Below are 26,686 nucleotides of genomic sequence, written 5' to 3'. Positions count from 1 at the left end.
AGGCCCTTTATGACTTCCTCTTGAAAGTGCATAAATGTCCCCCTCTGGCTGGTAGTAGCACGTAAGCGTTATACAGTGCCATCTGGATGATATACACAGCCAGCTTCTTGTACCAGATTTTTGTTTTCCGCAGGGCACTGTACGGCTTCAGTACCTGATCTGAAAGATCCACTCCGCCCATGTACCTATTGTAATCTAGGATACAATTAGGTTTTGAGGTGTGGGTACTGGTACCTCGTACAGGGATGGAGGTGGTACTGTCTCCATGAATTGTTGTCAGTATAAGGACATCCCTCTTGTCCTTATATTTGACCAACAACATATTTTCGGTGCATATTCCCCTGCTTTCACCCCTTCTCATTACTTGGGCAATGTGCGTTTTTGGGAGGCCTCTTTGGTTCTTACGCACAGTACCGCAAGCTGCTGTACCTCTTGAACCAAGGGCCTTAAACAGGGGGATGCTAGTGTAAAAGTTATCCACATAGAGGTGATAACCTTTATCCAGGAAGGGGTGCACTAAATCCCAGACAATTTTTCCACTAACACCTACGAGGGAGGGGGGGCATTCTGGCGGTTCAATTCTTGAATCCTTCCCTTCATATACCCTAAACCTGTGGGTGTACCCTGAGGTGCTTTCACACAGCTTATACATTTTTATGCCATACCTTGCCCTCTTACTGGGAAGGTACTGGCGGAATTTAACCCTTCCTTTAAAATGTATAAGGGACTCGTCTATGCAAATGAATTTATCTGGGATGTACATCTCTTCAAATTTGGCACTGAAGTGATCAATGACCGGCCTGACTTTGAATAGCTGGTCAAAGGTGGGATCATCTCTGGGTGGGCACAGTGTATTATCGGTGTAATGTAAAAATTTAAGGATTATCTCAAAACGAGCCCGAGTCATGGCCATACGGTAAAATGGGGTGCTGTACAGAACATCTGTACTCCAATATTGCCTAATTTCTGGCTTTTTTACTATGCCCATATGTTACACCAGACCCCAAAACGTCATCATCTCTACTGCATCTACAGGGGTCCACCTAGCAAATGATGACGTGGGGTTTTGAGCAATAAACTGCTGGGCATATAAATTAGTTTGGTCCACCATTAAATTTATAAAATCATCAGAGAAAAATAATTTGAAAAAGTCAATTTCTCTGAGACCTGCTGAATCAAATTGGATTCCTGGGATGGCCAAAAACTCAGGAACCTGGGGCTCAAAATTGTCTGGTGGTGGGGTCCATACGGGATCAATCATTTGGGGGGGGTCTCAGCTGCTCTACGGGGGCGTCTTTGAGGGGGTCCCTCATCAGCAGAGGAGGAAGAGGAGCTTAAGGCGAATCCTTCAAATTGCCCGCTTGCATCACTGGCTGTGTCAGAGTCAGAGGCAAGCATGGCATATGCCTCCTCCGCTGAATACATTCTTCTGGATGACTGGGATGACATTTGGGATGACATTTGGGATGCCATTTTTATTTTTGTGTTTCTGGTAGTGAAATGTTTCAACACGTGTATAGTGTAGGGGGGGTACAAACTTTATTTCAACACGGGGGGTATGTAGTGTGTAGTGTGTATGTAGTGCAGAAAAAAAAATACTTAATACAGGAATTTGATCCCAATAAAAAAATAAAAAATTGAAGGGGTTAAAAAAAAAAAAAAAGGTCCTGCGCCAAAAATTGAGCACAGATGTTGGTCAGTAACGTCCGTCACTGAACAGCGCTCAAAGGCAACAGGAATTTGATAAAAAAAAAAAAAATAGATCGACCCTGTGCCGAAAAAGCTGATCAGTGATGTACGTCACTGATCAGCGCACAGTGGCCACAGGACACCCACAAAATCACAGTGTGTGTAAAAAAAAAAAAAATTAAAAAAATACCCCACAGCACCCTCAAAAATAAAAAAAAGGTGATCAGTGATGCGACACTGATTACCAGTGAGGGGCAGCAGGTGCACAACCTTTGGTTGCAACTGGCAGCAACTGACAGGTATATATAAAAAAAAACCCTGCACCCCCAAAAAGTTGCTGATCAGCACAGATATACTGATCAGCACAAAAGGGGGGGTAGCAGACACAAAATATAGCACTCTCTGTCACTCTATCTGTCACTCTATCTGTCACTCTATCTGTCACTCTATCTGTCACTCTATCTGTCACTGCTGCAGCAGCACACACAGAAGTCACAAGATCCAGGAAGTATCCAGCTGCTGGCAGCACGCAACCAGCGGTGATCAGGTAAGTTTCAGGCAAGGATCAGGTATGTATCACGACAGATTGGCACGGTGACCGCTCTGCACGCAATTCCAGACCGGAATGGCGTCTGCAGCGCAGTCACCGTTAGTTTAAATCACGCGCCTTGGCTGTGATTGGTCCGTGGGTCCCACGGACCAATCACAGCCTTGGGGGCAGGTGGGGTGAGGTGTCATCGTCACCGATGACCCCCTCATGCCCCCTGACGCCCGGCGGTGATTGACACCTGTGTTACCGAGCGTCTGATTCGCCAGTAACACAGGAAAACGCTGTGAATGGCTGTTCACACTGAACAGCCAATCACAGCGATCGCCGACGGGGGGGCGGTATCGCAGCCCCCCCTGGGCATGCAGGGACATGTCTGCTGTCAGGGACAGCAGACATCGTCCCTCTGTCACTGCGTCTCGAGACGCAGTGGCACTTTGAAGTCATGACGTATATATACGTTATGTGTCGGGAAGTACATCCCGGCCATGACGTATATATACGTCAAATGTCGGGAAGGGGTTAAAAAAGGTACATTTCCAAACCATGAGCATGTATCTGTAAAATGTTTGCATATATCCTTCGGATGAATTGACTACAGTATATATCTTGGTTTTATTTGCCTTTTTCAAATAGCTCCTCTAAGGTGTCTCCTCTAAAAACACCCACATAAAACATTTATCTGACCTTCTTGTAACAGACATGTGGCTGATATAATAAAAAACAGAGTAGAATATAAAAAATTAAGTTAAAAATAAAGAAATCAGAGGTTCATCATCTCTTGGGTCCATAAATTTTTTTTTTGTTTTTTTTCTTTGAAGCAGTTACTTATTTTATTTTTGACCTTGGGTTTTTTTATTATTATTTTTGTTAAATAAATAATTAAATACTTTTGTTTAGCTTTATTTAGCACAAAAAAAAACAGTTATTCTTTAACAAGTTTAATAATTTGTGATAGCATTGTATGGTTATAATTTAAATAAATATATATGTTTTTTTACATTAGAAAATCTTGAAATTAGAGTTTAGGAATTCTTCTTCTTCTTAGCAGGTTAGCTGCTGTAGTGGTCTTAGCTAGAGTTACAGTACATCAAACATTTTCTGAGGCTTTGGGATTCCTTCACAGTTGTGTTGCCTCTTCTATATTTCTATGTTGCCTCAGGTTTTAAATCTGGCTTAAGGCTGATCCAAGAATGGCATGGAGCTAATACATTCTCCTTAAATCTTTGGAGAGACCTAAAATGTAAACACAAGTTCAACAAGAATAATAAAATTGAATCTCAAAAGATTGAATGCAGGTTGTTTAGTATTGATTGTACTTTACACTTTGGAAAGTAATGAGTTCTACTTTACAAAGTAACCTGCTGATTTCTCAGATTAGAACACTTGCAGTCTCTTCTAAGAAACATGTATTAGTAAAATGTTTTATTAATACTTTACCAGCAAACTAGGAAGAAACCTGAACTCTAAATAGCGGCTGAATTTTTTGTACAATGGACAATTTCACAAAAGTAAATGGAATTTTTTTATTTTATTACATTTATTGCCAAGATTATTAGGATCACTGAAAATAACATAGGGCCAGATTTTAATGATGCCATGTGGAATGCCAGCTGAACTCCAAGTTTGTTTTTAATGGGGCAATCAATTACAAGGAAAAACAATGCCTTGTAAAAGGACTGCCCATTAAAAAAAATCACGAGTTCAGCCAGCATCTCTCACAGCCACCGGATTCATACCACATTTCATCCGGCCTATGCTATCTCAATGCAATAAAATAAAAGCTGTAGGGACATACTGCGTTGGTTATGAATACGTAAGCATATTTTATATCAACAATATTTTTGAATACAGATTTATTGAATACTACATACAATAATATGTGGCCATGGGCCATTTATTGTGGTGTTATCTGGTGGAAAGGTCTTATTCTATGATACAATTAAGTTTATAAAGACTCTCATTCACAGACCAATGTTAACATCTGATAGAAAAGACAGGAGTGAAGAATTTCCTTTTACATCTCTCCATTGAACAAGAATGTTTCATTGTGTAAAAAAAAAAAAAAAAAAAGTACACTTATATTTTATTGGTATGGAAAAAAAAATCACCATTGAGCACTTTCTGGACATTACAGAAAAAAGAACACACAGGCCCTCCTTGGAGTGAGCATCTGACTCCTATTATAGGCCAGTATTCAATGCCTCTGATTCGCCACATTTTACAGCGAATCAGGCAATTCGCCGGGGTTACGGCAAATTTTCTCACAGAAAAAATCAATTTGTCCTATTCAATGGACACAATTCGCTGCAAATGAAGAGCGAATGTCTGGCGATTCGCTGATTGCGATACGCCGGTGGTTTTCAATGGGGTTTTTAGTGGAATTCGCCCAGAGTGTATTCAATGCTAGGATGGCGAATTGCTTTCTCCCTGATTTTTGCCATGATTCGCTGTTTTGCATTCGGCTTTTTTTTTTAGGTTAACAGGAAAGTGATCTTTTGCGGGGGAAGTTTGGTGTAAAAAAAAAAGATTTTTTTTTCTAAGAAGGGGCATGCTATTTGTAATCATGTGCATAAAGCACATTAATATATATTTAATTTTATTTAAAAAAAAATTTAAACTTTTTTTTTTATACACTTTGGCCAGCAGGGGGCCGGGAGCAGCTCATTAATATTCATTTATTCGATCTATTAGATAAAGCTGATGTAGGTCAAACTCAAATAAAAAGGCATTTTCCAATTTTCCAATTTGATTATAAGCCCTAGCAGAGCAGTTGTAGAGGATAACAGTGCTCACTGTATTGATTTATTTTAGGCCAGGGGTGCTAAACACAAAGGAGGAAACATATATGCACACCAAAACAGAGCTGGCACTACACATTTTGTATTTACATCAGCGCAAAGCAAAAATTATATTATCATCTACTATTTATTTATTACCTGTTATTTATATAGAGCACACATATTCTGCAGCACTTTACAGAGAATATTTGAAAATCCATCCCTGCCACAGTGGAGCTTACAATCTATATTCCATAACACATGTACATGCACACACATTCACTCTTGGGTGCCAATTAACCTATCAGTTTATTTTTGGATTGTGAGAGGAAACCAGATTACACTGAGGAAATCCACGCAAGTGCGGGATAAAATAAACGGTACTTATGTAGTATCTGGGCTGCCGATTTTGTGATTGTATGCCTTACCTTAAGGCATACAATCAGATGCGATGCGATGCGATTCGATGCGATTTTGCATAGGATTCAATGTTAAGAAGGTCCTGTTCATTTCCCCACTATCCAAGTGGGCATAGAGTTGATTTTATATAGCGTGGCGAGCGTAGCGAGCCACCGAGCCCGAAGCGTGGCGAGCGAAGCGAGCCCCGCGAGGGGACGCATATTTCTTAAAAAGTATTCTGCGGGGCTCGCTATGCTCGCCTCGCTTCGGGCTCGGTGGCTCGCTGCGCTCGCCACAGGTTTATATCCAACTCCATGCCCACTTGGATAGTGGGGAAAGGAAAAGGACCCCTTTTTCCCATTGAATTCTATGTTAAAATGGACTCAGACCATTTTAACATTGAATCCTATGGAAAAATCTTGACCATCGCATTGCATACGATTTGGTCGCATGTGATGCGATGCGATCCGATTTCTAAATCGGACGCCCAGATACTACATAAGTACCAAATAAACAATTGCACATGTACTATAGATATCAGTAAGAAAAAAAAAAAGGGGGGGGGGGGGGGTGAATATACAGCACGTATAAGAATTGCAAAACAGCCATGCCCAACTAGCCTACCTATGGTGGCAAATCGATCCGCACTGCAGCATGTCCCAGCGTTGCGCAATGTGGCAAGTGTGACATTTGGGATTGCTGATTATTGTAATGCTTATGAACATCCACCAGATGTCACTTTTAAAAATCACCATTGCGCGTGCGTGAGTTCTCCAATCATATGCAGTACAGTTATATAGTCCAAACACTACTTTACTATATGTTAAAATGCAGTAATGTACAGTATGCTTTACAGATGAGCACTGGGCTACAGTATTGCTTAATATAGAATGTACAGTATGCCGAGCTTAGCTCTGTAAGGCCAGACTAAGCCATCTGCCACAAAGGAGTCTATCCTTATGGAGCTAAGCTCGGCCTACATTTCCCCTCAGTGTCCCTGGAGCGGAATGTGCAATTACATAGTAGATTTTAAAAAATGTCGATTAACAGTACTACCTTACATACAGCAGCATTTACATACAATACTGTTTATAATATTGTGTAGCCTTGAGTGCCAGCTTCATTTAATGGCATCTAAAGTAGTAATTACTACAGACTTCAGGGTTCCTGCATCAAGTGTGAATGAGCCGACAGGCCCAGTGGTACAATAGCAATAGTCAAGGCCACACTCAGGATGAACTCATGTTTTGGAATTCAACTGTTTAATTATTTTCTTGGTCTGCCACCATTTTTTACATACTGTAATGTACACTACCATATGCTACTCAGTCACAATTATAGCCCCAAGGATTTGATGGAGAAATGTATGCCAATCATAGTTCTGTGAGGGTGGGCTGAACTACACACTTTTCTGTACTGAGGGGTAGATTTATTAAGCTTGGTGAAGTGATAAAATATCTGTTTTTTATTACTGGCCAATCAGCTCCTACCTGTCATTTTTTTTTCAAACCAAGCCTGTATCTTTACAGTTAGGAGCTGATTGGTCTGTGATAAAAAACAGACACTTTTCTCACTTTGCCAAGCTTAATAAATCTGCCCCTGAGTCCCTGGGGATGATTGAGAAACAATGTAGCAAACTAACAAAATGGTGACTGTTACCCAGTTTACAGCATAATTTACAGAACAATGAATAAAGTTTATTTAGTATACAATACTATATTTACAGCCACCTACAGTAATTACTAAATACTTTATTGTTCTTGGATCAGGTGTGCATGAGCTGACAAGCAAGAGGCATATTTGCATATGATTTGATCTGCGATTCGATTTAATACACCCCCACTATCCACGTGAGCCCGAAACGTGGCGAGTACAGTGTGCTCCGCAAGGGGATGCGGTACGCATACTCCCGCCGACCTGTTCATACCCCCACTATCCACATCGGTGTGGAGTTGATTTTATAAAGTGAGGCGAGTGCAGCGAGCCACCGAGCCCGAAGCCATGCTTTGGGCTAATTTTCCACGTCCCCTCGAGGGGCTTGCTGCACTCGCCACGCTTCGGCTCGGCGGCTCGATACACTTTATAAAATCAACTCCATGCCGACATGGATAGTGGGGGTATGAACAGGTCAGGAGGACACTTACCACAGCCGCTTGCCACGCTTCGGGCTGACATGGATAGTGGGGGCGTGCTAAATCGCATCGCAGATTGAATTGTATGCAAATCGCGTGCAATATTTGCATGCAATTTGCATACGATGTGATCTGCTGGGAAGTGCCGCCGTGAAACTAAACAAGTACCCAATTTTTTACCATTTTATTCCAATCTGCATTTCTTAGTTTTCATTGAAAGGTGTTTATATTTATTCTTTACTTCTACACATAGTGTTGTGGAACAAAAATATGCCTGTTTAGTTTCTGACAGAGTGCGCTCTACTTTACATTTGTGTACACTCTCCATACTGTAGCTGTGATCCCAGTGGCGTAAGTACATCCCAGTTGCCCGGAGGCAAGATAAGTATTGGTGCCTCCTCAAATAGCTCAATCAGTAAGGTGTCTGTCTCCAGTAAGGTCATGGGATCTAATACAGGGTGTGACACTTGCAAAAATGCTGTTAGAAGGGGGAGTCAACCACATTAGCAATATCAACTGCTTTCAATTAACGGATTCAAACTTGCAGGGGAGGAGAGGTGCCCCCTTGGGAGCAGGAGCCCGGCGGCAGATGACTCCATTGCCTCCCAGAGTTCTGCCTCTGTGTGCTCCTACCCCCAAACATTGCCAATAAAGCTCACATTGGATGCTAAACCTGTACCTTAAGTAGATGTAAAGTGGTAATGAAACTGGCCATCAGCAGCATCAGGTGTACATTGCCAATGCGTTCGCTCCGCTGTATCAGGTGTGAACTGCAATGCATCTGCTCCACACCAAGGTAGCATCACAGTTGCATCTTTACTTTATTCACTGTCAAAATGTCTACCAGTATGGAGGAGGTATAGTGGAGATGAGCTCCTCCTTGTGAGGCAAAGCAACAGGATACTGGGGACTAACAGGGAGAAAAAATATGCCTACCTCAGGGCCCGCTGAGAAATATGGCATCGGCCGGGCCGGGACTATACAGTTTGGTCGCTCCAGAGATGCTGGAGTGACTTGCTGCACTGGGACCAAGGGATGCTGCAGAGGCTACAGTAAAAGCCGCAGCAAAGTAAAGTACAATACTTTCTATGACACTACAGTATTTATTTACTGTACTTTGCATGCCCATTACAGTGTCCATTATAATACCAGTGTTATATTTAATTTCACAGAATGTCAGCAGCGAAGCAAGGGCATGGAGCTACCGATGTAGCAGGGCACGCAACTCAGTCCCTGGGTTCGACCTCAGGCCTGGCTGAGGACCTGAGCAGCTGACCCTCATCTGGTAATTACAGTACTTTGCTGCTATACTGTAATTATGTGTCTGGTTTTGAAACAGCATTTTAGTGTATTGGTCTAGGTGTTATTAAAAGTTTTGTTTTGGTACAAACATACTGTCCAGTACCGCATGGACTGTATAGGGGGGATTTCACAGGATAGTGGTGGTGAAGGTTATGTGGGTGGTTCTTGTCATGGAACTCCTGGTGGCGATTTGTCAAGGAATGCCTGAAGGTTTGGGGACTACAACAGAATCTAATTGTGTGAGAGGTAAATTTTACACAGATGGGGCAGAAAATGTAAACTTTCTTTGCGACCACAGTCATGGAAGCAACAAACAGACATTGGCCACCCAGACACAGCCAATGCTTCCTACTATTTGGGGTAAGTCTTGTGGCTTTTTTTATTGTTTAACAGGCAGAGATGTCTAATTTATCACGACAAAAAGGTATAATATAGTTTTCAGTTTGAACTTGCCCCACTTAAATCTAACTCTCTCTGCTCATGTTACTTATGCCCCACCTGCGGTGCATATGATTTTTCTCCATTTGTTTTTGTCCAGTTATGCATTCCAGCTCTTAATCAGGCCCAACGCTCAATAATTTGCAATATTTTTTTTTTAGCTTAGTGTAATTATATTTAACCATATGTAAACCATATTTAACAATATTAGTACATTAATACTACAAGGGTAGATTTATATTTAGACACGCAAATGTTTACAGGTGTATAATATACTAGTAACCCCGCTCAAAGGAAAAGCTTTGAAAGCTGGTCTGCTACCTCCTGTGTTTGTGCACGTGTGAGAAAGAGGTGAAGTTTCACACTCTGCCAGCAGATGGAAGTGTTTTGGGATATTACTTTTTTACTACTAGATATAGATTAATATTTTCAGTTATAATGAATACAATATTACAAGTTACACATTTAATTTATATACTCGTATGTGAAACGAGAATTTAAATTATTTTTGTTACACTGATGATCTATTGACATGTGTGTCTTCTTAACTGCAGAGTAATCTGTTTTCATTACCTTAAAATAGTACTGTATCCATCTTTAATGTCATTTAACCAAAACTTCTCTTTCCATGTAGAACAGACTTCTGCTTACATTGCAATGTAAATATTGAAATCATTCACACACCAGACAGAGAAGCTGTTCTGAGCATGTTTTACAAGATGAACCATGATGTTGGAAAACAATTAGACAAGGTACGATAGTGATGAATGAGTGTCATCACTGTTCTTTGTTGTATAATTGTTTTCTAAACAGCACTTCAAACCAATTGACACATAAAATTAATCTAACAGCCAAGACCTAATTAATGCTTCTTATGACATTCACTTGTTCTGCTCCACTTAAGGCAACTACTCATTTCCTTTAAATAATAAAAAAAAAAAAGGTTATAAAGATAAGAAACTTGTTGGGTCTGTTTTCCATAACCCAAACTATGTTTTAAAGATACCCAGGTTCACACAGACCTAGATAGGCAAATACATTTTTACCTAGAAAAAGTAAAACATATATCGGCTCTAATATTTTAATATGGCTAATTGTCCCAAACAACTGAAAATGACTCTGGTTTGTTTGTAGTTACTAAGTGTAAATGATAACATGATCATAGGTTACAAGTGCTATCCCCCCTTGTCCATTTTTCATGTCTGTCCCAAGTCTCACTGCCATTACACAAGTCCTTAAATGTTGTGATATCCACTGGAGGGGAAGCTGTATAGATCGGCAGACTAACCAGTGATAATGCACAAAAAGAAATAACATAAGTGCCCTGTACTGTATATCTAAAGCGGTGTACACATGGAGCAATATAATCACTAGCAATATGATCGCTGGCAATATATTGCTAGCAATAGGTTTGCTCAGTGTCCCGTTCTCTAGGGGTCACTGATGAAAATTACACTAGAAACGTATAATTTGACATAAAATAAGAACCACTTGGCTCACCTAGTCTGCCCCTTTTTTAAACATGTTACCTTAAACCATAGCCCTTGATATATTTTAATGTTTATATCATGTCCCCCTTTAACATCTCTTCTCCAAAGTATACATCTTTTAGTCTTTCCTGGTACGTTTTGTGATGTAGGCCATGCACCATTTTAGTTGCCCTTCTTTGTACAGTCTCTAATGTATTTATATCCTTCTGGAGATATGGCCTCCAGAACTGAACACAGTGCTCTAGATGAGGTCGTACCAATGACCTATACAGTGGCATTATTACTTCTTTCTTTGGTACTTGTTTCCTAGCACGGCCACAACGATCATAATCGCGGTCATCGGGGGTAAAATCGGGGCCATCGCGGGCATCGCATGCGCAAAAAAATCGGGTGCGATGGGCCAGACGCGATGCCCGCGATTTCCCCATAGAGAACAATGTTAAATGCCGCAATTTACCCGCGATGACCACGATTTCCCATAGGAAACAATGTTAAATGGCTCAATTTACCCAAATTATCATAGGAACAATGGTAAATGGGCCAAAAACACCCCGGAACATTGAAATGTCCCCCCAAAAGTATTTTACGCCACCACGTGATCAACGTGAACCCGAAGCGTGGCGAGGGGCGGCGGTACGCGTCCTCCGACCTTTTCATACCCCCACTATCCACTAGGGTGTGGAGTGAGAATAGAATAGTAGTGTGGCGAGCGCAGCGAGCCACCGATCCCAAAGCGTGGCGAGCGCAGCGAGCCCCGCGAGGGGACGCGGATACCTGTGAAGCCCGCGAAGGGACGCGTTTACCTGTGAAGGTATCCGCGTGCGCTCGCCACGCTTCGGGCTCGGTGGCTCGCTGCGCTTGCCACACTATTCTATTCTCACTCCACGCCCTAGTGGATAGTGGGGGTATGAAAAGGTCGGAGGACGCGTACCGCCGCCCCTCGCGGACTCGCTGCGCTCGCCACGCTTCGGGTTCACGTTCATCGCGGGGTGGCGTGAACTACTTTTGGTGGGACATTTCACTTGTCAGGGGGGTTTTTGGGGCTTTCTGGCCCATTTACCATTGTTCCCTATGATGATTTGGGTAAATTGACCCATTTAACATTGTTTCCTATGGGAAATCGGGGTCATCGCGGGTAAATTGAGGCATTTAACATTGTTCCCTATGGGGAAATCGCGGCCATCGCGGGTGGACCATTTAAGCATTTTAAGCGCACACGACGCGACCGACCCGATTTTTCACTGTTTTCAATGGAAAAATAGGGGGCATCGCGTCGGTCGCGTCGCAGGCCACTCAAATTACCCCCGATGGCCAAGATTTGTGGCCGTGCAAGGAAACAAGTACCCTTTCTTTCTACTGCTGATACCTCTCCCTTCTTCATTGCTTTGTTACATTGCCTATCTGCTTTTAAGTCCCCTGAAATAGTGACACCTAGATCCCTCTCTTCTTCAGTGGTTTCCATAATAGTGCCATTTATACTATATTTAGTCTTTGGATTTTTGAGATCCAAGTGCATGATTTTGCATTTTGTTGCCATTAAACTGTAGTTGCCATGCTCTTTACCATTCCTCTAATCTATCTAGATCATCAATCATTTGTTTTACCCCTCTTAGTGTGTCTACCCTGTTGCATACCTTTGTGTCATCTGAAAAAAAGGCACATTTTACCCTCAATTCCATTTGCAATATCACCAATAAAGATATTAAAAAGCACTGGTCCAAGTACAGATCCATGGGGTACCCCACTTGTAACCTTTCCCTGTTTTTACTGTACTCCAACTCTCTGTTTTCTGTCCTGCAACCATGCTTTTATCCATTCAACTATCTTAAAATCCAATTCCAAGCTTTCAAGTTTATTTAACAGTCTGCGATGTGGGACAGTGTCAAAAGCCTTACTAGAGTCTAGATAAGCTACATCTACAGCCCCACCTTGATCTATTACTTTAGTCACCCAGTCAAAAAAGTCAATAAGATTTGTTTGACATGATCTTCACCCAGTAAACCCATGCTGTTTCGGATCCTGTACATTGCTGGTTTTGAGATATTCTACAACTCTTTGATTTAAGAGTGTTTCCATCAATTTCCCTATTACTGATGTAAGGCTCACTGGTCGATAATTGCTTACCTCTTCCTTTCTTCCACTTTTGTGCAGTGGGACTACATTTGCCGTTTTCCAGTCCTCTGGGATTACGCCAGTAGCTAGTGACTGGTTGAATAATTCTTTTATTGGTTTTACCAGCTCCCCTTTTACGCTTTTTTAGTATCCTTGGATGTATCCCATCTGGCCCCATTGATTTATCCACTTTCAGTTTTGAGAGTTCTGTGAGGACTTTCTCCTCTGTGAATGTACTGGTTTCTCCCTCAGTTTTCTGACTATACTTTCAACCTAACTGTGGCCCCTTCCCCTCTCTTTCAGCAGTGAATACTTAGCAGAAATAATTATTAATATGATCTGCTATTACAATGTCCCACTCAAGAAGACTTCCACTCTCTGTCTTTAGTCTTATTATTCCACTTTTTGATTTTCTCCTTTCACTTACAGTATGTACCTAAAAAAGGTTTCCCCCCCCCCTTTACCCACTGACTGGGCCATTTTCTCCTCAGCCTGTGCTTTTGCACATCTGATTACCTTCTTAGCCTCCTCCTGTCTAACAAGATACACCTCTTTGTCCTCATTATATGCTTACATTTCTTAAAGGCCAACTTTTTTGCTTTCACAATACTTGCTACATCTTTCACAAACTACATTGGATTCCTTTTCCTTGTGTTTTTCTAAACACTTTAGACACATAGTCCTGTTGCTTTCAGTATTGCACTTTTAATTTTCCCACTTCTCCTACACTCCTTCCAAGTTCCTCCACTCTGCCAAAGAATCCTTTACACTGTCGGGAGAAGAGGCAGGAGAAGTAGCTGGTTGGAGGAGCATGCTGGTCGGAGGACCATTTTGCGCAAGGGCACACTCCAATCACTGGCAATATGCCAGCGATGCATGCCCGTGTGTACAAACCTTTATACTTTACTTGCTATCTCTAACTAGTGTGCAGGCTAATTATGCTGCAGCCTAGGGCATCAGAAATAGGAGGGTGCCTTGCAGGTGAGAGTCGAGGAATAATATTGTCCCATGCTGAATAGCTATCACCCGCTCGATGTACTGTGGGGGGGGGGGATTCTTAAGGTGACTGCCAGATGGCTGTGCCAATGTAACTTACTGATGGAACCACTCATTTATGTGCATTCTGCTTCAGTGCCAGCCAGGAAGCCTAAAGCTTCCTACCCACGCCACAAACATAAGATCATACATGCCAGTTCTATAAAACTTGATTGCATGCACATGGGCAGGATGAATGGTAATTCTTTGGATGTCCATAAACATGTGTTTAACAGCATTAGAAGGGGAGCTACATATGTATTAGCCTAGGGCACCATGAACCTTTTATCAAGTCCTGCTAGTGTGATGCCTTGGGGTGGTTTGTTAGGGTTAGCTTGAGGGTGTCTATGCCCTAGACTTGAACATTTAGAATGTTAGAGATTTACCCAATGATGAGGTTACCTGAGAGCAGTGGGCAAGCCCATACCAACTTATGCAAATAACCTCTAGTTTTATTGCAAATGTAATAAAATTCTGATTCGTATTGTTTGGATAGTGCCCCTGCACACTTTCTGGGTGTGGATTTCAGTCTTAACATGGTAGTACCTCTCATTACTTTTAGTTAGAATATACAGTCTAAGACCCTCCTATATAACCACTGATGTCATTGGAGCTCTAGAAAGACAACTACAACATGAAGCACCTGCGTTATCTAATTAATGAGCACTAAGTAGATGTAGGAAGCAGTGATAAAGGGAGGAGAAGTTATTAAGTACCTGGTACTTTATCACTGGCCAATCAGCTCCTGACTTAAGTTACAGGCTAGGTTTAAATAGAGACAATTATTACCTGATGATAAAGTACCAGGCACTTTATCACTTCTCCTCCCTTATCACTGCTTTATACATCTACTCCTCAATTCTTTATCCCATAGATGTAACAGACAGTAAGTAGTGTTAGACGGTAGGATTTTAAAATCAGTGTTAAGCATTACATACAGCAATAAAAAGAGGGGGTTGGCAGTGACATTATGGGGGATGGATAATGTATTTAGGGGTGATGCAGTTGATATCCCGGTGGTTGGAATCCTGGCGGTCCAAATCCCGGCACTTTGTCCCTCTGTGGGTGTCCATGACACCCATAGAGGGAGAATAAATTAGTGTGGCGAGCACAGTGAGGCCACAAAGGGGGGGGGTGATCCATGTCCCCCCTTGTCAGGATTTCAGCGGTCAGGATTTTGGCCACCGGGATTTCAACCGCCGGGATTTCAAACCAATCCCTTTAGTGTTGGCTTGACAGCTTATTTCTAATAGCATTGAACTTGAGGATGGTTTTTAATAATGGTTCATTTAAATATGTTACGCGTCTGAACACTTAGGCAGAAATCATTTGATTGTTCAGCCGTACACTTGCATGTGAATGGATGTCTGAGCATGCTCACCCATTCGCATGCAAAAGCAGAAAAACATACAGGGAAGGGAGCCTTACATTTGTATGCAGCTTACGGAGCCTTACTGATTCACCCCAATAGTGTGTTATCTACAAAACGGGGACTTCTTAGGGAGTTAGAGGTAATCGTTTTAAACAGCATTGTGTCATGATATCCTATACAGGGACTGCTAGCAGAGTTTTAAAATTAAAGTGCAACAGTTTGGCATGGCTTTAACAAGCATATAAGTACTTTAATGTTGAAATGGCTATATTGACATTCTTTTGTAATATCTAAATCTTTGCAAAGATTACATATACTTGCAGCAACTGATACATAACATTCCAATAGTTTGGTGATAATGCAGAGGTGGATTTTCCTCAAGGCAACCTAGGCACTTGCTAGGGCCCAGCAGGTGCAAAGAAGCCCCATAAACATATCCTGGCCATCCAAAAGGTATCCAGAGGAACACTGTGCCACTACTGTCTGATGTCATGACATCACATGGACACGCCCACACTTCCAAAGTCCCTTTGATGTTCTTTGCTAGGACACAAATTGTTTTCCTTTGTTTGTGAGCAGTCAGTATACATTAAATGTGACAAAGAAATTAAGCCTACTTCCAAAAGACCTAGAGCCTGATTCAGATTTGCACACAATGCTGTTGTTCACACAACTGAGCATTTATTGTTAGACTGGGCACACGCCAAGGTACTTCATCAATGCTGGCGCTGAATGAGATTACAGATATATACTTATCTTGTTTTAAGGTTTTCACAATTGATGACAATTCATGCTTGTTTATTCATCTCATTGATGGAGAATGCAAAGACAACATATGGGAACAGGACGATCAGTGGCGTAACTACTGTAAGGCAGCCCCAGCAGCCGCTTGGGGGAGCAAGCAGCAGCAGGGTCTGTGTGGGCGCCGGCACCCACTCGATGCACTGACATGCTGCGGCCTGCCGCTGCCCACTGGCTGAGCAACGGAGGCGAGTCACAACGCGGGTGAGGCCATGGCAGAGATGACAAATTCCCCCCCACTGATTCAATTGACTGCACAGAGCCGGTTATTGGCTACTGTGTACTGCATGCTAGAGCGGCCTGGGATGCGTTGGAGCCAAGGGAAGCAACAGTGTCTGCTGGTCTCTCTTCTGCTTCAGCTTCTCTGTTATGTGTGTGACTTCATCACATCACAAGCTGGGGAAACCTGCTGGAGAGGAGCCTGGAGGGGGGGAGCCACAAACTTCTTGGCAGGGGGGAGCAAAATTTATAGTTACGCCACTGAGGACGATGTATTGGTGTGTCACTCCAGAACACAAATATTTTGACATAAAATGCCAGTAAGGGTGCGTACCTTTCTTACACTGAAAGGTTGTTTATAACGTTATCTTTGAAAGCTGGGTACATACCCGTAAGCACTCCTTAAAAGGTTTCTTTATGGTCTCCTCCTTAGGGAAGTATTGTGAATAAAAGTGTGTACAATTCTCTTATAATGAAATACATTTTAAAAAGGCTTCTTCTAAAACGTGTGACTTCCACATCTGTTGGGCTGTGAGGGAGGTAAGGAGATAGGGTATGGATCCACGGTGTGGAACCGGTGTGCACCAAGATGTTAAAAGTAGGATCCTACCATCTCTCCAACCTTCACCTCACAGACACCTAAAGACAGAAAAAAAGACACCTTCCTCCTACCAACGCGTTTCGAGCTTCTGCTCTTTATCAAGGCATGGAGGAAATGCTGACTGGATCCATATTTATAGGGTTACATCAAAATGGCAGGACTTTCTGTTCCTGTCTATTAATTAACTGATTTTTATATGGTTTTCCTCTCAATATCATATATGCGGTTTCCAATATATATATAATAGTGACATACACCTAAATAATGAAAATAAAACTTCTAAAAAACTGTACATATATTTTCATCTTTTTCCCGGGTGTAATTGCTCACAATATTCTGGGAGATTTACACAGGAAGTCCTGTTGTCTTATAGGGGCCAGATGTACTAAGCTTTAAAAGTGATAAAATGGAGTAATAAACTTCAAGCCAATCAGCTCCTTACTGCCATGTCACAAGCTGTGTTGGAAAAATGACAGGTAGGAGCTGATTGGTTGATGGTTTATCACTCTCCATTTTATTACTTTTTAAGGCTGATTACATCTTGCCCTTATAAGTCATGTAAAAGGTTTTCCTTGGTCAGACGATATTGCTTAAGATACAGTATACTATATCTACAAACATATTCCTGTGTGAGTTTCTTAGCTGATATTGAGCCTGTTGCACAAACCACATCACACCATTTGACCCACCCTGAAAGCAAATCTACACATTCCAAAACATAATTGAACCATTCTATGCTTTGGAACCTGAACTACTGTAAATCAATTCTGAAAGGACTTCATGTTTGGGGAAGATGTGAATATATATTTCTAAATAAATACAATACATTAGCAACCAATATAAAAAAAAAAAAAAAATCTGTGAATAAAGACCAAATAGAAGCCACATCAACCATTGTGTTGGTGAATAACAGCCAACTTAACTAAAGAAACCAATTAGTCATCCAGGTATCTCAAGGAAGTTGTGCTACAGCACCATCTGTGAAGCTCATCTTTAGAGTATACTTCACTATCCTCAGAAGCCAAAGTCTACTTTACATTAGATTCAAGATGTAACATGTCAGTTGTATAACATTTGTTACCTACATATATGCAATATGAATAGGGATCTCCTGAACTAATGGTTTTAGCCTAGACCGTAACAAGACCATTATTAGGGCCATGCAAACAAAGACTTTAACAGCCAAGTAATTTACAGTTGTTTAATCTGTCCTCAAGGCCCACAAAAAAGGTCCAAATTTTAGGAATAGACATACATGACCACAGGTGACTTAATACCTCAGTTGTTTAAAAAAAACATCTGTGCTCAAGCATCTTATCCTTAAAACCTGGACTGTAAGTGCACCCCAAAGACCAAGGATGGAAAATCCTGAGATAGACAGTAATTTCCCATGTGTTGACTAGCAAAATTGCCAATAACCGGTTGTTGAGCCTTCTAATTAAATACAATGGACTTTTTCCTCAGAACTCTGTTTCCTCATTTGAAATTAATAAAATCCTGACCAGTTAGCACATAGCTTAATACAAATACAATTACCTACAATTTTACATTAGCAATTAATGCTTAATATGTTCTGCAATTGAGAGTAGTACAATGGGATTAATTTTGTCTTTATCAGCTAATTAAATAATTTAGCTTAATACTTAAAAACATGAAAAGGACAAAATAGAAATGTAGTATTTGGTCAACAAAGAATACAATGTTACTGATTATCTAAATTTTCAAGTTTATATGTTTAATTACCATAATGAATGGGACAATTATGTGTTTGAATTTTGGGTTAATCACAAAATTAAAAGTAACAAACGGCAAACTATAAACATTGCTATTCTAGGTCAACTACTCATACCTAGAGAAAATCAATTGTAATGTGTTGTATCAAATTGGCATTAAAATGTATTTCTATTTTCTACATGCAGTAGTACATTAGCTATGCAGGTCATAAAACTTAGTAAATCAAACTGTGGAGTAGAGTTTCTCCCACAGTAGGTGAAGTTATCAAAAATCAAAGCTCTACTGATTACATACGCATTGTTTATTTAAAACTCAAGAGTGTTCATATTCCATCGCATGCTGGGTTTATGAAAATAGTTGTAAGATAAAAGTTGTTCCCAGATTTGAACAAAAACAAGATTTCACACTGTGCATTGACCAGTGCTTTCCTATTACAATCATGAGTGAAATCACTATAATCTCGGTAATTAAAATGTCATGGAGGCAAGTAATAGAGTCAGTTGAAATAGAAACCAAAACAAATGACATATGCATACACTACACATACAGCCATGGCCAAAAGTTTTGAAAATGACAAAAGGGTACTTGTGGAGTATCACGGCTCCCATCATATAGCATCGTATGCCATATGTAGTGGCATACGATGGTATACGATGCGATTTTCACAGATTTTTGGTCAAAAATCGTACGCGATCGCATCGGATGCCATACGATGGCATACGTTTTTGATCTTAAATGCATCCAAATGCATTAAAATTAGTATGAAACATGTTAATTGGCCCCCAACTGCCATTTTTCACTGTGTACCACCCCCAATATCAACGCCAACCCGAAGCGTGGCGAGCGCAGCGAGCCCGCGAGGGGCGGCGGTACGCGTCCTACGACCTTTTCATACCCCCACTATCCACGTCGGCGTGGAGTTGAGAATAGAAAGTGTGGTGAGCGCAGCGAGCCACCGAGCCCAAAGCGTGGCGAGCGCATCGAGCCCCGTGGATACCTGTGAAGCCCGCGAGGGGACGCGTATAGCTGTGAAGGTATCCGCGTCCCCTCACAGGGCTCGCTACGCTCGCCACACTTTCTATTCTCAACTCCACGCCGACGTGGATAGTGGGGGTATGAAAAGGTCGTAGGACGCGTACCGCCGCCGCTCGCCACGCTTCGGGTTCACGTTGATAATGGGGGTGGTACACTATGAAAAATGGCATTTGGGGGCATTTCACATGTTTACTACACATTTTGATGCATTTCAGTGCAAAATCGGGTGTGATCGCATCGATTTTTTTATCATACGATCAAGGTCGTGGGAGCCGTGATACTCCACAAGTACCGACAAAAGTTAGTACGTCATTCTTGAGTATATGCAAATTGCCATCATAAATACGACAGCAGTCATGAAGAGTGATCAGATGACTTTAAATTAATTACCAAGTGCCTTTTACCATGACATTGAACTTCATACTCCCCAAAAACCCAATGTTCAATCATGTCAGCACTATGACAAAAGGACCAGCTGTCATCAGGTTAGTGATTCTCTCATCAACATAGGTGAGAGTGATGAAGACGACCAGGCTTGCGATCATTCTGTCATGCTGAATGAGTTAGAACAACAGACTGGAATCTTTTAAAAAGGAGGCTGGTGTTATAAATTCTTGTTCTTTTGTGGTTATCCATGGTTAACTGCAAACGCGCAGTCAATGTTTTGCACAAAAGGGGATGCACAGGCAAGGATATTGCTGCTAGTAAGATTCTCCATTAAGTTCTAGATGATCCAAAATATGATTGCTTGAGGTGCAGAGGTTAAATAGTTGTAAAGAATACTTCAGATCACCCAACAATGTCCTGCAAGCATCAGGATTGACTCCTAAAGTTGATTCAGCTATTAATTGGAGTACCACCATGCACAGCTTGCTCAGGAATGGCAACAGGCAGGTGTGAGTGCATCTGCATTCACAGTGAGGCAAAGACCTTTGTAGAATTGCCTTGAGTCATGAAGAGCAGAAAAGAAGCACCTTATGTTATCATCAGAATCTATACACTACCATCAATCCTGTCTCATAACAGTAAAGCATCCTGAGTCCATGCATGTGTGGGGTTGCTTCTTAGTCAAGGAGTCGGCTCACTGCCAATTTTGCTTAGGAACACAGCCATGAATAAAAGAATGGTACCAAAAACATATTCCAAAATCAACTTCTCCCAAACATAAAAGTTTCCAAAATGATGAAGCACCTTGCTATAAGGCAACAGTGATAATTAAGTGGCTTTAGGAACAAAACATTAAACGGTTGGGTCTATGGGCAGAAAACTCCCCAGACCTTAATCCCACAAAGAACTTGTACAGTAGGTTATCCTCTAAAAGGGGGTGGGAAACAGAACCCCACAAAACATGACAAAATCTGAGCATTGATTGGTCAAGAATGGGCAGACAGTAGTCAGTATCTGGCACAGATTTTGATGGACAGTATGCAAGGGTGCACTGCTGAGGTCTTGAGAAATAAATGTCAACACTGCAAATATTGACTATTTGCATAAAACTTAATGTAATTGTCAACAAAAGCATTTGACATTTATGAAATGTTTGTAATTTTTCTGAAGCAGAAAACTTTGTGAAAAACAATACTTTCACTCTGAAAACTTTTGCCCATGGCTGTCAATTTTGCCTTCCTTATTGGAGGACAAGCGCTCTACCAAAAAGATCATCTGTGCGAACGGGGTTTAGAAGCAATAAAAAAGGCTTTCAACATGAAAGCAGCACAATGCTAGGATCCTAAAAAAGGCCCATTTTTTTCTTAAGTAGAGCTTATCTTGTGCATTAACATTTTACAAGGGATTCACCAAGGTTTAGCCCCTTAGCCATTTTTGCTGCAGCCAGCAAATGTGGTGGTCTGACCAGAGGGCTGTGCAGGGTTGAAATCCCAGTAATTTTAGGGTCAAATTCTGGGATACAAGAGATCCCGGGATTGGCCACCCAAGTGTTGAGATGTGTTGTGCAATAATATACTATATAGGTTAATTCCTGTACATTTCATAACATTTGTGCACCTATACTCATCATATGAGAATACATCTGTACTGATCTTTATCTTCTTTCTTCTCTTCTGTTCGCACTGATTTTAATATATACATTTGAAACCAAAAGATTTATTCCAGATTTTTGTTCCATTATAGAAATGTCTACATCACATCTCCTGTTTTTTTATTGTGCACTTTCTAAAAACCCAAAATCAATTATTTCTATTTTGTAATTATCCACAAACGTGATAACTAATCGGGGAGATGTATTAAAGTTTGAAAAACGACACGATTGGTCTCTCTCCAAACAGCTTGTAAAATGATAGAAACTGATGGGTTAATTTTCTTCTCCACTTTCTAAGGTTTGAATAATTTCACTCTTAGCTTCAATGTCATCCAATAGCAGAACTACCATGGGTTTTGCTGGTATGGGGCTCGGACTGCCTCAAGGATTTCCAGAGCGAGCTGTGTCTAAAGCTGATGGACCGGTGACATGAGTGCATGGCCCAAGGCGTAGAGGAGCCTGAACATGGAGGGGGTCATGAAAAGGAAGGCTCCTTCCTACTTTTAGTCATAGCCCCCATTCTCCTCATCCAACACTGAGAACAAGATACAAATCAGTACAGGCCCCAATAGGAGAAGCATGGAGTGGGCTGTGCTCAACCTACGGGCTGAATATGTTAAAGCCATGGACTCAGCCAACAGCCCTGTCTGCAATCACTGTTCATGTGGTGCCTAGCTGCCTGCATCCATAGCCTCAGAACAGTAGCAGCAAGACCACTTCCACTGGGCCCTCCATGCAAAGTGCAGGGTGAATAATGACAGTTCCTCAAAATGTGTTCATAGCCTAACCCTGCCAACACATACATAATACACTGTGCAGAGTGAGCACCGACCCTTACAACCGCCTCCAATATGTGCTAATCTATCCACTCCAACCCCTACCTTACCTACACTGTGCAGGCCAAGTACAGAAACCCCCCCCCCCACACATACACACACACACACGCACGCACACACACGCACGCTGTGAGCATGCCTGCGCTATATAAGAAACTGTTAATAAATAAATAATAAATAATCCTCAATATGTACCAATTCCCTACCCCCCATACTATGTGCAGAGTGAATACTGTAACCAGGCCACATTATTTATCCACTGTGATAACTCCCCCAGCACACAAACACACACTGCTGTATTTTCTAAAGCACAATGGCAGCAGTGCACAGTATGTATAGCATGTGTCCATAATGGTTCCCACATTACATGCACAAAGATCGCTACATAAAGTAGTTGTACGCATTTCTGCGATTGGGCCACCATATAAATATACTTTGTTTTATAACTAACTTCATTAGAAAGTATACACTTAAGTTGCAACAGCTGTATTCTGCAATAGACATATCTGGAAACAGCACAATTATTCAGACACAAATCCCCACAATTCCAATTGAATGCTCTCACAGAGCCTATCCTATCAGTAACAATACAGGTTGAAAATTAGAATACAGTTGGAGCCCCTGTCAACTATCTTCCTTAGGTCATGGCTCACCATGGCTTTGCTATTGTTCTCAGCAGCAATACAATACATAGAATAATACAGTAGGGGATAAGCAGAGTAATCGTATTACTCACTTATTCCTATTAAAAGGGATAGATGAAGAGGGCTCCATCTGTATGTCTATTACGCTGTCAGGGGAAGATGCTCTGACACCGCAACTTACGTATAGTACAGTATGCTTGGCTTCAGAGCATGTAGCGTGTGAAATATCTGCATCAGCCTCACTGACAGAGTACAAAACCCATATTTTTTTCTTTTTGTCACTAGCGCTGTTAGCTAATACCGCTTTCAGACCGCACTCCAGACCCGGGTTATTGCCGTGTTCTTGTGGCCCCAACACGGGTCAAGGTGCGGTCTGAAAAGGCCACCACGGGTCGAGCAACACGGGTATTCAATCCTGGTAATGACCAGGGTTGAACACGGCTATGACCCGTGTCAAGTGCAGTGTGAACGGGTGCCTGGGTCGAGCGACCCATGTCCTGTTCACAATATGGAGGAGGCAGCACTGTCAGCTCCAAGTACTGCCTCCTCCCGAGCCCCCGATGATGCGCCGCCGCCCAGCTCCGCCCCAAGTGACGTCACCGACTCGGCAATATGCCGTGTCGGTGTCTGAACTTTCAGACCGCAATGCCGTGTTGCTCTGGGGATGGGACCCGTGTCCTAATCTCATGTGCGACACGTCATTTGCGGTCTGAAAGTAGTATGAGTACACATATGCAGGCAATTACATATATAAACTAGTGTGCTTTTTTAAAAGCACCAAACCTGTATTTTAGTCAATTAATTAGAACATTTACTGTATATTGTGTATACACAGGAAATGCACTGTGTCTAGCATGAAATAATGTTTCTCTGCACATCTCACTATTCGTTGTAGATGAAAAAAAAAATCCATGAAATTATGATAAAACGGACACTTGATAAAAGTTCCAACAATAATGAAACTTGTTGAATCGCTATCATTTCCATTATTAAATTGTGACAAATCTGTTTGCCACTCTTGTGTAGATTAATAGGACAATATATCAGGCTCTTGAAGTGGTAAAGACAAAGTCCCTATGAAATTCCAATTAATTACCAGTGACTATTCACAGCACTTTGGGGATGAGCATTATGAAACAAGAGTGATGAAGTTGAACATTTACTCAGATCACATATTCAAGAGTGGTTAGATGAGGACAGAAATGTGCAACTCGGTATTGGCCATTAAAATAAGTGTTCCACATATTGTCAAACATATTCTGCTTGGAGAATGTATACCTTTCTCAATAGCTTAATTGGTGAGAGACAGACCACTGGCTATTATTTACAAGAATATATTGATCACAGCATGTAACATACAAATTTGATCAGTACCATCCCCGTTGCTGAATGAGGTGTTGCTACATAATAATTGTAAACAGACATTGGTACTAAATACAGCTTATTTTTTTTTTTTTTTATCCAAAATGTAAGCTTATACAGTATATAATAGGCATTACCTATACATAAATATATGTATAGCCTCTCACCCTTTTCTGACTCATTCTGTCATTTCCATTATGTCTCTAGTTCCAACAGTCTCAACAATATAATAATCAGCCTTATGCAAAATTATATAAAATGTCAAAGCTGATTTAGTAGCCATTTAGGATGGTCAATCCAACAATAGAAAAAAATAAGAAGGCTACAGTAAAAAAAGACATCTGATTACCTTTTAGGAGGTCAGCAATGATTTTGGAGGATCAAATGGAGACAACTTCCAACAAAAATTCCAAAAAAATAATACTATTGTAGTTTCTGAAAGTTCAGAAACACACTACATAGAAGAGTTGTACTGTATCTGCATTTGTGATGAACTATGCATTAGTTTGGAGAGATGTTATACCATTACTACTTTATATCATCTTATTGAGTTAAGGCATGTCATGATTTAATATTTGTGTGGCACAGTTTACCTGGACTTAAGTCCAGTTGTCTAAATTAAATACTGTCAATTTATGAAAAGATCCAGGAATAAATTTGCAAATGGCAGTGTTTCAAGCATAAAAAAAAAAAAAAAAATCACATTTGAACCGCGTAAACATCTAAGGTTTTATTTTAAATAAAATACTATAAATTGTTGCATTTCTGTTGCTACTGTAATTTATTATATGTACACGAGGTTGTCAAACCTTTTTTCTTTTTCTATATAAAAGTGGTATAAGCTGATGCATGCAACTTGCACATTGATGTAACTCCAGTAGAACAACATATTAGTAACCGTTAAACATGCTTTAGAGAGCTGTAAGATTTATGACATGAGCTGTAGTGCATTTATGAACTCATGATAAATGAAACCTCACAATAGCAACAACACCTTTAATTTACCATGACAAATTAGCCCTTGTCCACAGCTACAAAACAGATTTAAAAAAAATTCACAAAAATAAAAATTGGAAACATTTATAGTACACAAATGTAGATAACGCGTACAAATGAAAAAAGTTAGGTGAACGACTGGAGTAGAAAATACCAACACTTTATTTTTTGTAGACTAATGACAATGTTCGCATAAAACAACTTGCATGGCAATATAACCCCATGAATAAAGATTAATTTTGATTTTGTCCTTTTCAATTCAGATTCAAGCAATGACCAGGACCTGCTACAAGGATATTCCACTACAGTGACTTTTAGCACTACTATGCCACCTGTTTGCAGCAGTTAGTGTCTATCATCTTAATATTTACAAAAATATAAAAAAGAAAAAGGAATAACGAGAAATCAAGAAAGAATAACAGATGTTTAGATTTGTATTAAATACAGATATCAATGAAAATGATGCAACTATTTTGGATGATACATTTCAAGAATTTATTTATTCTACACACAGAGGTATTAGGCAAGGCAGGCATCGTAGGTATGGTACATAGGTTACATTGGGTGGAATAGGCAATGCCTGAAATAGATAAGAGGAATGGGTAGGTTTAGGCAGTGTATGGGAGTTTAGGATTTTAGGGGGTATAGTTAGGGTTAGGCACTAAAGGAGAGTCATGGGGTGGGTTAGATTGCAGTTAAGGAGGGTACGGCTGCAGATAGGAGGGTTAAAGGGTAGTGCTCGAATAATTAACACCAATAACAAGAAATAAAAAAACATTACTTTTGTAAAGCACTGCCAAAACCCTAAATCTCCACCAATAAAAATGTCTTCCTTAGTGCTAATTCAAGTATGAAAAGAACATGTCTTTTATATAATATTTTAATGATGTGGGAACCACTGTACAAGTAGCAATTCCATGGAGCTCAGTAAAATCAATCTGTGCAAATTCTAGTCTCTATATATATATATACGCACAAACCCACATAAAAGGAGTAGATTAATTAAATTAAATGAGAAAAGCATATTTAGCATTTATTTTAACTCCTAAAATTAATTCAAACTCAAAGTTCAGTTCATGTTGAAAATGTATTAATATTTAGTGGAATTGTTATTTTGTGCAATT

The 26,686-nt window shown here is 40.7% G+C and overlaps 1 long non-coding RNA gene across 3 annotated transcripts in view; it reads right to left on the bottom strand.

Moving 5' to 3' along the window:
- Positions 1-26,686, bottom strand: part of LOC146006995 (uncharacterized) — a 100,805-nt gene that overhangs the window by 10,365 nt on the left and 63,754 nt on the right. For 2 of the 3 annotated variants that reach the window (XR_014444174.1, XR_014444172.1), the window contains one exon: positions 3,205-3,472. The exons of the other annotated variant lie outside the window; for it this stretch is intronic. This is a non-coding gene — a long non-coding RNA (uncharacterized LOC146006995). Of the gene's footprint in view, positions 1-3,204; positions 3,473-26,686 lie in introns of those variants that run through there. 3 annotated transcript variants of the gene reach the window in all.

This window comes from Crinia signifera, chromosome 6 (assembly GCF_055691185.1).
Source record: "Crinia signifera chromosome 6, ASM5569118v1, whole genome shotgun sequence".
In the NCBI taxonomy this organism is placed as follows: domain Eukaryota; kingdom Metazoa; phylum Chordata; class Amphibia; order Anura; family Myobatrachidae; genus Crinia; species Crinia signifera.
The sequence above is the reverse complement of the archived record's forward strand: the minus strand, read 5'-3'. Positions and strand labels throughout refer to the sequence as shown.